Below are 17532 nucleotides of genomic sequence, written 5' to 3' on the forward strand. Positions count from 1 at the left end.
CCTAAAAATTATTTAAAGTTACTCTCTTATTCGAAAATAATTTATTATTATTGAAAACATACAAATAATTATATTTTACGTGTTTCTTTCTTGGTTTCAAAATACTACTGTGCGAAAAAAATAGTCATACGAGGAACTCATAAAAAACAGTAACAGCGATCGACAACTGAATTTTAGTTTAAATTAGTGAACCTGAAAATTTAGACTGAAATATTACACAACCTCAATTCATGAAAGCGATATCGTACCAAATGTGCGTAAAGAGGTTCGTCTTTTGTCTTATAGTGATAGTGAATCATTTTATTTGTAAATAGTAAAAATATTTTTTTATTTTTTTATTTCCCAAATTGTGTTTTTAAACAAAAAACACAAACATCATTTTTTTATTTTAAATTACTTCACTTTTGTACTAGTTTTAATTCACGATATTGCTAGGACCGTATTTACAGTGTAAATATTAAATTCAGTGTATTTAAATATAGCCTTAAAACTAAACGCAAACTCATATTCAATGTATAGACGATATTTCGCATGTATTTAAAAAACCAATAATATGATATATTACTTCTGCCCAGATATCAGTTCTTGTTTAAATACCACACACATTGATTTATCCAAAGTCGTGAGTCTGAACATATGATAGAAGATTATTGGAGTAGGTTACCTTGCAAATCTATATCTTGAAAGTAAATCCGGGAACTTGATCCTTTTCAATGCTAATATACTTGTCACGACTGAAATGACAAAGCTCGACCACTGATTTAATCTGGAAATTTTAATTAATCGATGTGTTTTCTGAAAGCCATTTGATCGAATAACATAATGCCAATACCATTATCTGTCGACGTTCGTTATCGGCACAGTAGGCGGAAGTAATACATTACAAAACAATAATAATTATGTTATTTTCTTACCTTTAACCAAACGTGAACAGCATTTTTGTCTACGTGCAATCTGAAAGAGGAAAAAAATCAATTTAGTCAAAATTCATTGCATTAATTTGATTAATATAGGAAATAAGTGGAAGCGTGATACATTTTTTTGCTTACTTCTTATATACAAGCATTGATTAAAAAATAAACAAAAAAACAATTTTCTTAGACAACTGAAAAAACTTGTATACTATATTGATTAATTAATTATATTTGTGTTTTTTTTATTCATTTCATCTAATTTATTACATAAAATTCTCATTCCATAACTATAATAATTTTTACTATAATTTATAAAAAAAAATATTTTCTGTAGTAACGTGTAAGAAAAAAAATTGTTTAAAATGTTTGTAAACAAGATTACTGTATTCAATCACTGAAGGATTGTTATAAAAAAAATCATCTCATTAAATATAAAGCAATTTATGAGAATAAATACTCAAGCCTGGGTATAAACAGCTTACGACTGTCATCGACTGGATTCAGTGATCTTTTCGAACGTCGCACAAATATTCATGATTTCAATCACGATGAACATCCGAATCTCTTGATTTTTGGGCGTAAACCCAACATGCGTAAAGACTTCCACATTCCCTTCTCATAAATAGTTGGTTTTCTGTTTAATCATCTCAGATCAATTTAGTACCGACAATCGGCTTTTATTATAGTGTATAATACAAAATGCTATATTTTGGCAATAATGAAAAAAGTCCATTTAAGTTTAAAAAAATTATAACCAAACATATATTTATCCTCACTAGGATTAGTTAAAACGTATAAAAATACGTGTCTATGGTATATTTATTTGGATCCATTTATTTCTCTGCTGTTATAAAAAGGTAATCAATGAATTATATCTCCGTAAAATTATCTGTAAAATACGATGTGTTAAAATACAACATTTTGAATGTGTCCAAATACTTGTTCACAAAATCTGGATTATCTCCAATTACATGAGTTATTTTTGTATTATTTTTTGACATCTCATCAAAGATGAAGAAGAATATGGAAGTATGGGCATTTACGGAGCTGACGACCGTCATAGGCTGGTTTAAGTGATCATTTTACAAACGTGGAACATTCGCAAATTCTACTCATTATTGACAACCACACTACTCAAATTCTAGTACCTAGTATAGAAACCTTGTTCTTTAATCACTAGAACTTCACTAGAGACATCTATTGGTGAGATGTAAAGAAGCTTTTTACTAAGCAATTTGAATAATAATATCCCAAGAATTCGAGTAGCGTAGTTGTCAATAATGGGTAGAATTGGTGAATGTAAAGTGATCACTTGACGCCAGCCTATGACGGTCGTCAGCCCCGTAAATGCCTAGACTTCCATATTTTTCTTCATCTTTGATGAGATGTCAAAAAATAATGTGTTAAAATAGTGTACATACGTGATAAATAGTGATGAATATTTATGTCATTTCTTCAATAATTTGAAGGCTACCACATTATGAAAAAATGTTTTTCGCGGTGCAAATTAAAAATATTCAACCGCTTCGTTTACCTTTGTAAATCCTCTTTCCTACTCGCGACAAAGTCAAGAGACAAACGTATTTTAACAATTTTGAAAACTGCTTCGTGCATTATTCATTGCATCGTCTATCCACTTCAGTCGAAAAGTTCATAAAATGGCCGCGATATACACTTTTTGCGTCGGTGAATAAATTAAATGTTGCCTTTTCAAACAATGACGTGTTGGAAAATGTCGGAATACGAAAAGATTTCACCATACGAGGTCACGCTGTAGATGAATAGAAAAATCATACACACTTCACTCGCGAGTTTCTATATAGCTTCAAAACAAAATTATTTGTCGATATTTATCGTTAGTTGACAACGTGCAAATATTATTATTGTTTAACATTTTGCCTACAAAGCGGGTCCATCGGACCCGTTCTGAAGTTAATTTTGGGATTATTGAAACTCTTAATATAAAATATAAATTAAATAGAGATAATAATATATAACATACACGAGGGTAACAAGTGAAGGATGCTCCATACTTTACAGAAAGGTCCATTGGACCCAGAACGGTAGTTATCGATAGTTGTTGTCTCCGGTAGACCGAAGGTTAATAATTTTTCTTATTTTGATACTTAAAAAATGTAAATGTTTATTTGTTTAAAAAAAATTATCTCCTTAAGCTTATCACCGATTGCTTTGAAATTTTGATACATCATTGCGTTTGAATACACGTTGTTTTAATGTTAATATATTTTTTTTAAATGCATTTCTTTGTTCAAAATCTTTCTTCTTAAGTTATTCATTTGACACGTGTTTTTACCTATTACAGGTAAAAATATGCTTCTTTTGAAAAAAATATTGTAATAGCAATGGCAGAGCCGCCGTAAGTAACTACAATACTTCAATATTGCTCATAGCGGATAGCATGCTTCTTGACAGCTGGTATCTTTATCATTTTCAATGTTTTCGATAGATTTCTATTTTCTTATTTTTTTAATTTACCACACTTAGCCGCAGCAACGCATGGCCGAGTATAGCCATTAAACAATAACAATAATTTAAAGTATACAATTGCAAGGTACTACTGAGATTGTTGTTTTTAAATGTTACATCTTCAACTGTATTTTTTCGTTTTTATCTAAACATATTCTCAACTCATTTTTCTTTTTTTTATGAATTCTGAAGATCAAAGTACTTATAATATAAATGTACATACTTATATATAACTTTACACTTGAACTAGTGTAATAAAAAGCATAGTAGTTTGGCTATTACCGCATTTTTACCGCTCTTATATGGAGAGTCCGGCCTTTTAATAAGTAATTAATCGCCGCCTCTAATGAAATCCGTAATGTTTGTCGGACTTATCTCATACATTGTCGCTTTTCCCTCCCACATTGGCCGTAACCATCTCGATCGTATACATGGCGGGCCGTTAGTGCGTGTCTCAAAAAATGCACCTAAATGTTATTAAATCGTTTTTATCATTAACGAAATTGCTGCTATTAAAATATTTTTGATATGAAAAACAGCTTTCTTAACAGACAATTACACGAGCAACCTTAAATTGCCTCGGTTCCGTCAAGTTGAATTACATATGAAGAAAATTTGACAAACGATAATTTTTTCATATTCTTACATTTATTTTTATTTAGATTGTAAATTATAATTAGAGGAAGACTGGGAAAAATTTGGCAAGATCAAGAATTATGAAAATTTGACACATCGCTCACTCCTTTTAAGAACGTCATAAATCAAAAAACGTGATTTTTTAGGAGAACGTTTTTAAGGTTTAAAAATATAATACAATGAATTAAAAATAAATATCAAGCCACTTATTGAACTGTGCAACAGATCCTTTTAGGCAAAACCTGAAGGTTTTTTCACCATTTAAAAAATATTTAGAAAATTTGAAAAAACAATTAAACAATACCTTTTCATCAAAATGCAAAAACGACACTTTTTGCCCTGTAGCGGGTAAACATTAAGTTAAAAATACGCCGCTTTTGCTGGGATATAGTACATTTTCTAGGGATTTCGAAAACATGCACAACTGAAAATTGACGATTTTTGATTTATGACGTTCTTCAAAGGAGTGAGCGACATGATAAATATATTACATTGTACCATTATTTTTACATTTCCTTTTGATTTATTTAGTTTCATAAGTTAGTTTGAAGAAGACCGAGGAAAAATTGGGATGATCAAGTATTTAAAATCCTTGAAAGTAGTCAGGTCAAGAACCGTAACAATCCACGGGGATGCATGAATATGGAAGAGGCGAAGATAGTTTGGTAAGACAGATTGATGTTGCGTTCTATTCTCTCTTATATTTACTAGACATATATATAACTACAAACATTCCTTTAAATTTTATCAAGTTAGATACTTAATTTATTGATTTCATCTTGTAAAGTACGTAAAAATATATATATTTATATTTTTAAAAAACATATGAATTATTTTTTGCTTATTCCGAATACAGATAATAAATAAAAATAACATAAATGATTTTTTAATTATTTTTTTAAAAAATTAATAATTCAGTTGTACTGTGATATCACAATTAAGCCCGACTATCTCGCATATGTATTCGCCAAGAAAATCACGTATTCGATATTTGCTTCAGTACATCTCTCACACAACATAATATCACCTCCATGTGTGATTTCTACATCGACACCAAGTCTACTGCCAAGTTTGTTTGTACCGCAGCTAAATGAAGCGCTTTCTTCAACGAGAAAAGTGGGCCGCAATGTACCATATCTCTTGAAAAATTATACCGTTTACGTGATCGATATCATAACAGAATGGTGAATTAAGCACGTGACGCTTGAGATTTATTAATCTAACACTATTTGTTCCAATGGGAATTAATTCGGTGTAAATTGATCAATTTTTCACGATTTCGTAAGACGTGAAACATGCTGGTAGCCGGGTTTTCTTTAATTAAGAAGTATCATTTATTCATATAAAAGTACGTATATATGTTCGAGTGCATTAGGGTGTGACGTTTTTGTAAACTTTCGAATATGGCAACCAAAAAGTCCAATTTTAAAAAAATACAAATTTTAATTGTACTTAGCCGACGAAAATGACACTGTTTTTTTGAAATCATAGATATTAATGTAATGCAAGATACAATATACTTTATGTGTGTGTATTAATATATATCGTCTCCATAGTGTAATGGTCAGCAAGCTCGGCTACCGGACTGCAGGTCCCGGTTCGATTTCCATTGGGGGTTTAAAAAATACGAGTGATGTTTTTACTATTATATTCATTCAATATTACCCTGTATATGTATATATGAAACGTCTCCACTCTAATGTACAAAAATCGTTTAAAATACGTAAGTGCCTAATTGATATGTAACAATTAAATCTGGAATAACTTAATTAATTTTCGTAATTAGAAGCGATGAATTACGAATTCTTAAGTAAGTATTTATTTCCAATATCGATTTCAATACCTTAGAAAAATAATTAAGCTTACAAAATAGCTTTATTGTTTTAAACTTAAAATTTTGCAAACAAAATGATGAAATATCAAGTAAGTGCTTCAAATTAGAATTAAATGAATAACATATATTTCCGTTCAATAACAGAAGAAGATTAATTATTTTACATGAGTTAGAATATGATTATATTTTTTAGCACACATTTTACATTTAAATCCATGTAAAAAAGCTTTACCATACGTCATTTCATATTATTATAACGGCTTTAATTTTTTTTGTCTTAAGTACGCGGAGCACCTGTTAAAAATTTGAATAAAATATTCTTATCATGTAAGTCTCAAAGATCACAAGCACTAGAGAGAAAAAGTAGGGACTTATAAATGATATTTGATTTTTTAAATAAGAAAAATTTATGAATTATTTATATATTGAGGTTAAGAGTAGATTATAATATTTTGATTCGATGAAAAATACTTGTCTGCATTAAAAAAGACACATCCATGTATAAATTATGTTTTTTTGGATAGAAAAAACACGTATTATTAACGTTGTTTTGCAGTTTTTTTCTTAATTTCAATTTTCAGATTCGCAACGAAAAAATAAACGATTATTAAATTTAAGTTATTACAAATTTTGCTTAAATCCTAATAAAAAGTGCAAATATTTATTCATCTTTTTTTTAATCTCATAATTTATGAGGATTTACCATAATAAGCGAAATTTTAGCTTGTAGTATACAACAGAGTCCAGTACCTAACCTGATGTATGGGAGTGAAGCATTAAGTTGGTAAAAGAAAGATGAAAGTAGACTTGATGCAGCTAAAATGGATCTCTCAGACGAATGTGTGGCTAAACTATGTATGATAGATATACGAATGATGAAATAAGGTATTATTGAAAGGCTAAGATATGGATTATCGATTTAAAAAAAAGTGTCTTGTGATGGTTTGAGCGTGTGGAAAAAAGAGCGAGGAAAGAACAGTAAACAAATGTATAAACCGGATGTAGACGGAAATAGAAGCAGAGGAAGAACGAGGAAAACTTTGCGCAATAAAGTATTTTAAATATTTGAAAATATTCAGGTCAAGAGTCGGAATAATCGGCAGATAAGAAAATGTATGAATGTGGAAGTAGCGAATATTATTTGCAAGGATATAATGGTAAAGCGTTCTATTCTCTCTGCCTACCTTTGCGTAAAAGTGGCGTGATGGTTATTTTAGTTTAGCTTTTGCGATGTAAAATATCTGTTTTATAAGAGCGACTTATATTATAATTTGAGAAGAATCTTGCGTCAATAAAATATTTGGTATACTAAAGTTGGAATAGGATATTTGATTTTCTGGTTTAATAGTTACTAAGACATGTAACTAAGGAATAAATTTTATGTAATTTGATAATGTAAAATAAATTTCTCCAAGATAGAAAATGGTTTTTGTTCGTCGCTAAGCATTTGATTTTAAAGGTAGGTATATTTCACTGTTTGAAAAAAAAAACTTTTAATCTGATAATAAAACGCGACCATGATAGCAGCCTATACACTGAGGACCTTCACCTTTTTCTTTATGACTCCAATGGTACCTCTTATAATGGTCGTTATTGTTCCATAAACCAGTTTCGTATCCTCGATATGAATGTGTCAGTCATATTTCAAAAATAATGCGACAACATGGCCCTTTTCTCAAATCGCAATTTTCCCTTCTTCCGGGACAATATCTTAATTCCGTCATTCCCTTAGTGCCTCACTTCTTGGGATAAAAACCCGACACATGTTAAAAAATATTTTTTCCGTGATTTATTCATGGAAAAGCATAAAACAAACATGCTTTATATCCCAGAACTAAGTGAGAAGGAAAAAATATTCTTCCATTTTTTGTACTGGCAGTACTTGGCCATGTATTGCTATAGCCCTGTCTGCTTAAATGGAAATTGAATAGAAAACACACATTTCCAATACATTTAATATAAAAATGCTTGTTTTCTTCCTGGCTCCATTCCAAGTTATCGTCTTCGTAGACAGTTGAGGTCACTTCGTCCTTAGATTGTTGATCCTTCTGTCATGGGCAACGTCACCTAGGCTATGTCTTTGAATCCAGTTTTTTTTCAGAATCCATGAATTCTCTGGTCTTTCTCCAGTTTTCGAAGAAGATGCATAGCGATTGCCTGGTTCACAATATGATCAGGTTCTCTACGTCTTGGCTATATCATCTCAATTGCCTTTCCTCTATCTTACTATTGATGTCTGTTACACCCAGGCTTCCATGAATACGTATTATTTTTAGTCTGTCTCTAACACACTCCTGATGACCATCTTGTAAAGAAAAGAAAATATTATAAATCTATATAACAAGAAAGCAAAAAAAATTAAAAATTAATTAGTTACAGCATCTTTCAAGAAACACTCTATGCCAGGAACAACAGGTGGCGCTGCCATTACGGTAAAAAGAAAACTAAAAAAAAACACAAGTCATAGATGAATAACTTGAGGTTTGAGATTCCTACCAAACGAACATTTACATTTTTATTTATTGTATATATTTTATATGGACGCGTATCAATGTAATTTCGTGTCAAAATTTCATAGCACTCATTTAATAACTTTAGGAGATAAAAGATATTGAACAAACAAAAATTTATGTTTATATTTATACACATTTTTAAAAAAAATTATGTACATTTGTAATTTCATAAAAACAATGTAAATTTAATAATAAATATATAAATATTTTAATGAAAAAATGTAAATTTAATAAAAAAAGTGAATCCAATTTAAATTAGTTTCACTTGCAATAAATAGAGATCATTTAAAATAATCATCTATCAGGGGACGTCTGAATCGAGCCAACACATTAACATGTCTTATGTTGCATTTACTGAATGTTTAGTGGTGAAACTTAATTTATTAGTTTACCTTGAGATAAACAATCAAATTAGCCTTTAAGCTAACAAAGCCAAGAACACTTGCAACGAAATTTGTCCTTTGTACCAGTACCATTTGCAAACAAATATACTTACGCAATGTTTGTAAAAAAATATATAAAAATTAAGAATAAATTGGAAATTTTATCACGAAGTAAAGTGATATATCATAAAAACATTTATTATTTAAGTTGAATTTAATTAATTTCATGAGTATTTTTTGCAGATACTTAGTAGCACATTTTATAAAACTTTATAGAATAAAACAACAACAAAAAATTACCAATTTTATAATCAATGTTTTTAAAACAAACTTTAAGTTTTATCTTTAAAAGAATTAAAGTATCATTATTATTTCACGAAGGCAAAAATTTAAAGGCGTCTGATCAAAGTGAGTGCAATGTCGACATTGACCCCTGCTTCAGAAGTTCAATTCCTTTCATACTGAGTCGTTTTGATAACTTTTATTCTTTGGTATTTATAACATTAAGATAGCCATTTACAAAACCAGATTTTAGATTTCATATGTTGCAGTCGATTGCATGCCTAATTACCCCATACAATTATTTTACGTAGGCAAATACGCTAACCAAGAATATTGTACATTTGTTCTAAACGCAATTAAAAAAATATCACTTAAAACTCAATACTGAATTTTAAAAGTTGAAACAAAATTAAATGACACAACAAAATGTCCTCACTAAGCTTTCTTCAATACATATTTATAAAAATATATTAAAGAAAATCGTTTGTGACATGCAATCAAATACGACATGGCCGAATGTGATCTACTTCAGATTTACCCACCTCCATTTAAAAATAGCTTTTTTATACTTAGTTTCTTTTTTAATGACTTTATGGGTAATAAAAGCAGGCCGTACAACCTTATTTCATAATAATCAAAGTTCGATTGACTAAAAGAATTATACATAGATGTGTTTGATGTGTTTTTGTGTTTTTGTGTTTCGAATCTCATAGTTCTATGTACGTTTCCATAAAGTGTGTCAATTTTATTAAATGAATTCTGTAAAATCATATTAATTCATTGTAATTAATTATGAAATACGACAAGTCAACTTCAATTCAAACATAAATGAAAACACCATAATTTTGTATTTAAATAATTAAAGTCATTTTGGTTCAAATTATATACGAAAGTTATGAGGTATTTGACGTAAAAATCAGGTTACTATACAAAAAATATTGTAACCTTTAATAAATTGACAGGAAGGGCACAGACTATCAAAACGAAAATTATAATAATAATTGTCTATTAAATTACTGGCGTGTGGTGTTATTAGAAAACACGGATCCGGCATGGATAAAGAATCATATCAGAAATCATCTCGGTAAGTTTAATGACCATCATCAAAATATGAAACTTGTTTACCGAAACAGGAATCATCATTATATCTCGCGGCTACCTCCTTTTAATATTACCTTAATGCACCGTAGTGCACGTGTCGACACTTCATAATTTCAAACCCAACTTCATGGAAGAAAAGTAACATCTTCAAATTGTAAAAATTATTTTCAACTTAAGTTTTACTTGGTTAATACCACTATTTCTTCAAATCTGTCGTGATATGTATTTCGATGCATTCCGCATCGTTTTCAAATACCTTATTTGTTTGTACGGTATTTGAAAACGGTGCGGAATGCATTGAAATACATGTCACAATATATTTTAAGAAAAATTATTTACCAAGTAGAACATGAATTTGAAATGAAGAAAAAAAATTGCCACAAAGTGACTGCCGAATCAGATAATCACATTGTTAAAATTATTTTTTTCCTTTTTAAAAAAATATTTTCCGTTCAATAATTGCCCTTAGAACGGGTTGAGAGCAACGAAATGTATTGGTATGAGATACAGAAATTTATGTCAACCTTGTGAAACAATTTGAAAATAGTTTATAGTAAAAATTAAATATTTACCATATTTTGAGTGTATTTTTGTTTACAAATTCTTATTATTTATTTCATGATTTTTTATTGATATCTCTGCATGGTTGACGAAGAATGTGGAAGTCTCGACATTTAAAGGGCTTACAATCTGTCATTGGCTAGTTTAAGTAATTTCAGTTTACATTTTCACACGTTGAGAACAAATGCAGTTCTTAAAACTAGTCGTGATTACATTTATGAACTGGAAAAAGTGGTCGTTTACAAATGTTTCCCTTATATTTATTTTTGTTAGTGAAAACAAAATAATAATTAAATATGGTGTTACAAAATGTGTAAAAGAAGGTCAATTTGTATCTCATTTCTTTTGAATTTAAAATTTTTTCTAATACTTTTTTTTTTTAAATATCCATCTTAAAAATTTTATTTGGAAAATAAATGAATTATTACAAAGTATCAAAAACTATACCCACCTATGAATTTCCCCAATTCAAAGTATTTTTTTCGTAGTAACTTGTATGAATGACTTCTAAATTAGATTTCTCATAATCGACCCGCTTTATTAATCCCATGACCTTGAACACTTCAAATAAATTACCGGAAAACCTATCATAAACCTGTTTCCTCGATGTCTGCTCTCTTTTTATCTCAAATGTTTAATTATAAACTAGAATGTCTAAATATACCGAAAATGTTGAATATAAGTGCTCGGCTTATGTTGCCTAGCGTTCGGCGAATGGTAATATTTACGTGAAAACGTAAATACCGTTTTGGCCTGGCAAACTGTAGAGTGGTATTTCACTATTCGTTCGTGTATTTTTGTTAATTTTTCACTTCTCATCATTTCATGGAACTAGCTATATATATATATATATATATATATATATGTATATATATATATATATATATATATATATATATATATATATATATATATATATATATATATATATATATATATATATATATATATATATAAATATATATATATATATATATATATATATATATATATATATATATATATATATATATATATATATATATATATAAATATATATATATATATATATATATATATATACAATATATATATATATATATATATATATATATATATATATATATATATATATATATAAATATATATATATATATATATATATATATATATATATATATATATATATATATATATATATATATATATATATATATATATATATATATATATATATATATATATATATATATATATATATATATATATATATATATATATATATATATATATATATATATATATATATATATATATATATATATATATAAATATATATATATTATATATATATATAAATATATATATATATATATATATATATATATATATATATATATATATATACATTCCATATTTTCCATTAAATAAAAATAATGGTTAGATTATTTCTACATATGAAGCCTCCATTAATGCACAAAACACAAGCATTAAAAAAACATAAAATTAATGTTCTTGAAATATAAAAATATTTTTTATAACGTATTGTTCTATACTTTTCTAATTATGCTTATCTTGGAGAGAGCGTTCTTCTCCAATAACTATGGAAATACATTATTGTTGAATAACAAAATAAATGTCATTCGTACCTTTAAGTCATTTCCAGCAAAATATACTTGATTTTTAAGGAGTTTTATTGATTTTTTTAAAATCTGTTAGACGGGTGACGATTTGTACAAATAGAGATAAAAACGAATAAAGACGTTCAAATACATTGGTGTTTATTTTTACTCAACATCCACTGTAAAAGGAACGGGAAAGGCATCGTTTATATCGAAGGCAGAAGTCAAAATGATCATACGTTAAGTGCCACGCATAAAAATTGTCATTCATATGAAATGTACTTTTTTCTGTCGATCATCGATTTTAGAATGTTCGGATACGCTGCGACTTGTTTTTCTAAGTATCTCTATGAGCTTGGCATTGAAATAAGAAATTTCTTCTCTCGATAGCCCAAGGCTATAGAGGAAATAACGACAGGTGTGATACCATAAAGTATGCATACGCCTACCAACTTATCATAATTAGATATATTATTTATTACACATAATTTTCAAACGCTTGAAAAATAGACAAATGTATTCATAATGATTATTAATATTTAAACGTGATGAGTCAGAAATATAATTCAAGACAAGATTCAGTTTATTTCCCTTATCTGAACAGATTTCTGTATAATCCGCTCAAGTAAATGGATAAAATATTTAAAAGGGAGAAACTTCATATAAAAATTACCGTTTTTCCCTTTTTTATGAAAGAATATGGTAGTACGAACATCCTAGGGCTTATGACCTAGCATTTCGCTGGCTTTAAATATCACTTTACACACTTCTGTAACGTTCATTATTGATCATATATTTCTTGATTATTATTAACACAGAGACAGGCCATACCTCAGGTTCAAGTCCTAACAAATATACTTATTATTATTTTTGTGAAAATTATATCTAAACCTACCCGTTGTTTAGTAGTTATATTTCACATTAATGCGTTCATCAAAAAGAAGATTTTTTTAATTGGGATAGTGCACAAAATTGAATTTATAGCAAACGAAGCGAGATTCTACTGTTTTTTTTTCACTGTCAAAATAAGACACAGCAATACGTGTAATATACAGCTAGTATGCAATCAAAATAGTTATTCTAGAATAGGCATTCCACAATTATAAATGAGTAGGAAAATTTTACTTATCAATTTATGTCTATAGTAGTTAAGGAATTCTTTTTACGCTCAAGAGCATGACGTTTTCTTGATCTGGTAATATGATTACCAATAAGATTTAGCGTATTTTTGTATATCATCACACACAAATTATTAAAAACCCTATAAAAATTATGAGTCAAACTCCTTGGCCTTATTATATCAACTGTCATCAGCATAATCCGCAGAACCTTACTACGAACTTATGCAAATGTGGCCGATAATAAAACCGTTGACACACATTCCGTCAGGTCTCGATAATTAATTTGAGTGTCCCACAGAGGTAATTATCTAGTTCTGTAACATATTCAGTAGCCGTCCTAAAACCCGTTTTGTTTCTTCTACAAACTTTATTATATTCGCGATCGGATCACTCTCACTATAAGAGAAACTACGTCAATCTAGTATCGTCACCGGTCCATCTCGCTTCGAGACAAACTATATGGGTTTTCAGGTCGGTTTAATAGTAATTTCGCTGCAAATGGTTAGATGCGAGACGATCGCCATTACAGTCTAAGCCAGGGGTCGGCAACGTGTAGCTTGCGAGCCACATGTGGCTCTTTTAGCGATTTGTGTGGCTCTTTCTTTGTCAAATTTTAAAAAAAATACTGAAACTTAGATTATTATTTATAAAATTATTCCATGCATAAATGAAATTAGAACTTTTAGAAGAGTACTTAAATTTCATTCTGTCTTCTTTACTTAAAAAATTAAAAATGGATTATTAAATCCATAAACCGTTGAATTGTAAATGGTTAACCTTCGAATATATTTTAAGTTCGAATATATTTTAAGTAACAATGATACTTGAAAAAACTATTTATTTAAATAGAAAAGGCGTTAACAAAATCTTTTTTTGCGCTGATTTATACATCTGTAATTGATGTATAAATCTGCGCAAAAAGTACTTCTGATTAAAAACTGTGCTATCTACAAAATACTTGTAGGTTCCTTTTATTTAAACATTCAATAAATTCAATTTAATCATTGTAAATTAAAAATTGGCTATCCGAAAATTTCCAAACCGTTTGGCTCTTTTGGTCCAAGAGGTTGCCGACCCCTGGTATAATCGATGAGTTCGACGGTAATTGAAGAGAGATGTTGCGATGCCTGTTTGTTTTTAAGTATGCAGAATCGGACACCTGTTGATCAGACTATCACTATCAGTTTCACCTAATGACCGGTGTAAGTTCACGTGTGCAGAAACGTAAGAGAAACTACAAATCATGTATTCTGTTAGACAAACCTGTAGAGTGGATATATTTCTCTAATGAAAATATAAAGAAATTGATAAAGGTTGATGTTCATCGATTGAACGAACGAGCGCCATTAAAAATATCAAAATTTGCTTCACAAATTTCCAACTGAAGGTGCCACCGTCAGCCGAAATTCCGAATCTATCAAAATAACAACTAACATACGAAAGAAACCCAGCAATAGTGAATATAAAAACACATCTTTCAAAAATTAATCCAATGTGAATGCTCAATACTGGTGATAATGGTAAACGGTACACATATGTGTAATGTGATTATTCAAGCTAGCTAAATGCCAGGTTGTAAGCCCTGAAATGCACAGATTCTATCTTCATTCGTTTAAAAACAATAGATCCTTCGTCTCAAATTTAGAAACCTAATATATATTCAAAAAAATTAAATCGTAATACATCTAAAACATTTAAATTTTATTTAACCCTTACGTCATCACAGAGATCAAAGGTTAATGAAATCCACACAAAATCAATAAAAGCATGGTGCCTAGGGTTTGGCTTAAATCCGATTTAAGTTTTTTTTTATTGAAAACGAAAGTTTTTCATTCATTTTCACTCATATACTCTTGATTCGTTCACAATTCCAATAAACCTTGAAGTGAGTGAAACAATATATATTCTACTACAATGTTACATGTTGCTTAGGTAGCAAAAGGTACCAAATCGATCATATAAATACATATTATTGCCTGAGGGACGGTTTCGATTTATAATTCGAGAAACTTTCTTCTAAAATTACAATCGAATCGATGAACACTGTAAGTATTATAATTTTCCTATCATCCAATCATTTCATTTGATATGCTAGAATTTTTTTATCGTTTTAGGTTATTTGATTATAACCTTAAACGAATTCTGGCTATTTTTTGTATATTTTGACAAAATTATCTAAACAGCACTAAAAACCAATATGGATATTATGCATATTAAAGGAAATCTACTTTAATTTGGAATATTTAAAGCACTTAGTTTATGTATCATTGTAATTTATTATTTGGATATATAAAATAAATTTGTTTTTTGATCCACTTCCTTTTATTTTTAATACCAACTAGTTTCTAAAACCTACTTTCTTATTTATATAAAAGAAAAGATAAGTCATAAGTACCAGATCGTCATAGGGAGTCATCAGTGACAGATGCCTACAAAGGATTATAGGAACGTTCCAGATGGAAGCATATCGCCCACAGACAAGCTGTCATTGAAGCCAGCCGAAATAATCTCCATTTTTAGTCATGAAATATGGATTCAGAGAGAGAGATGGAAAGGGAGAGTGTGAAAGAGAGAAAAAATAAGTACCTTATCAGATTGAAAGTAGACTATCAGATTGAAAGTAGACTAATATATTTTTTAATACTTTTTTTCACCTACATTTTCAAATTTTCGCAGGTATAACCTACCCACTTTTCAAACCATCGAATAAAATTATTTTTTTAACCCGATGAAGAAGACGGGGGTTACGACCTGGTACTCTATGAGCCATTTATATTCGATTAAAGTCAAGTCACATAGTACGTATTTTGACTTATTTGACAATAAAATTCGATTACAGTTTTTATGATAAAAAATTAAGTTATCCCTAATTCAAATATTGTTTTATGGAAATTATTGTTTTTTACCAAAACTGGTTTAATTAATATTTTATACGTAGATGTCTCATCTGACACGCAGAATCTATCCTTTTTATACGAAGCGAAGATAGAAGTCGGAACATCCCAGGGCCTACAAATTGTATTCAATTTATACATTTGTATAACGAAAAACATTTAAACGATTTGATTGCATTGTATTTCATTTCAGGTTGAATGTTTTTCTTTTTGTTGTTTCAAAATGCCATAACTAGGCGAAGCAATTGTCACAATATTAATTTTTATATGTTTTTTTAGTAAAATACAACTTAGTAGACTCAAAAAATCTGTATTTCATCAAAAAATTAATACCTTAATTAAAATGGAGTTCTACAAATTAAACGCCAAATCAATAAATAAAAAATATATGTTTTTCATTATTTGTGAACCATAAATAAATAAAATTGTGATAATTTTGACTTTTTATTTAGCAGAACTATAATTTAATTATAGTAAAATGGTTTCAGCAATTTTGAAGTACGTCAATATACACTTATTTTATGAAAATAAAACATTATTGAGTATGATAATGTGTGATAAATTCACCAAGTATTCTCTCAGTGGAGGAGTTACGGGAGATTGCTTGAACAGCTTCAGTTGTTTGGCCTCGAACGGCTGGACCTTGCAACTTGATACTGGACTTGTTATTAGCAATAACCAAAAACAGAGTTGAAATGCCGGCTTTTATCAAATGCCTGATCCTGGCATTTTTCTAGTCACTCGACCTGTTTGCTGAATTACCTCCATTTTTTTCATACCAGAACTTTAAACACGGATTGTTGTCTGTTTTTATTTTTTAATGTATCCATAATTAAAAATGAGTAATGTACAAATATATATATATATATCTATATATATATATATATATATATATATATATATATATGTATATATATATATATATATATATATATATATATATATATATATATATATATATATATATATATATATATATATATATATATATATATATATATATATATATATATATATATATATATATATTTATATATATATATATATTTATATATATAATATATATATATATATATATATATATATATATATATATATATATATATATATATATATATATATATATATATATATATATATATATATATATATATATATATATATATATATATATATATATATATATATATATATATATAATTTAA

At 28.3% G+C, this 17532-nt stretch overlaps 1 protein-coding gene across 2 annotated transcripts in view; it reads right to left on the reverse strand.

The window, feature by feature from the left end:
- RhoGEF64C (Rho guanine nucleotide exchange factor at 64C) overlaps window positions 1-17532 on the reverse strand; it is a 219296-nt gene that overhangs the window by 100341 nt on the left and 101423 nt on the right. The window contains exon 2 of one of the 2 annotated variants that reach the window (XM_088263029.1): window positions 915-954. The exons of the other annotated variant lie outside the window; for it this stretch is intronic. The gene's annotated coding sequence lies outside the window, so the exon portion shown is untranslated. The remainder of the gene's footprint in view (window positions 1-914; window positions 955-17532) is intronic. 2 annotated transcript variants of the gene reach the window in all.

This window comes from Brachycentrus maculatus, unplaced genomic scaffold (assembly GCF_059751285.1).
Source record: "Brachycentrus maculatus isolate JH-2025_06_01 unplaced genomic scaffold, ASM5975128v1 h1tg000012l, whole genome shotgun sequence".
NCBI lineage: Eukaryota > Metazoa > Arthropoda > Insecta > Trichoptera > Brachycentridae > Brachycentrus > Brachycentrus maculatus.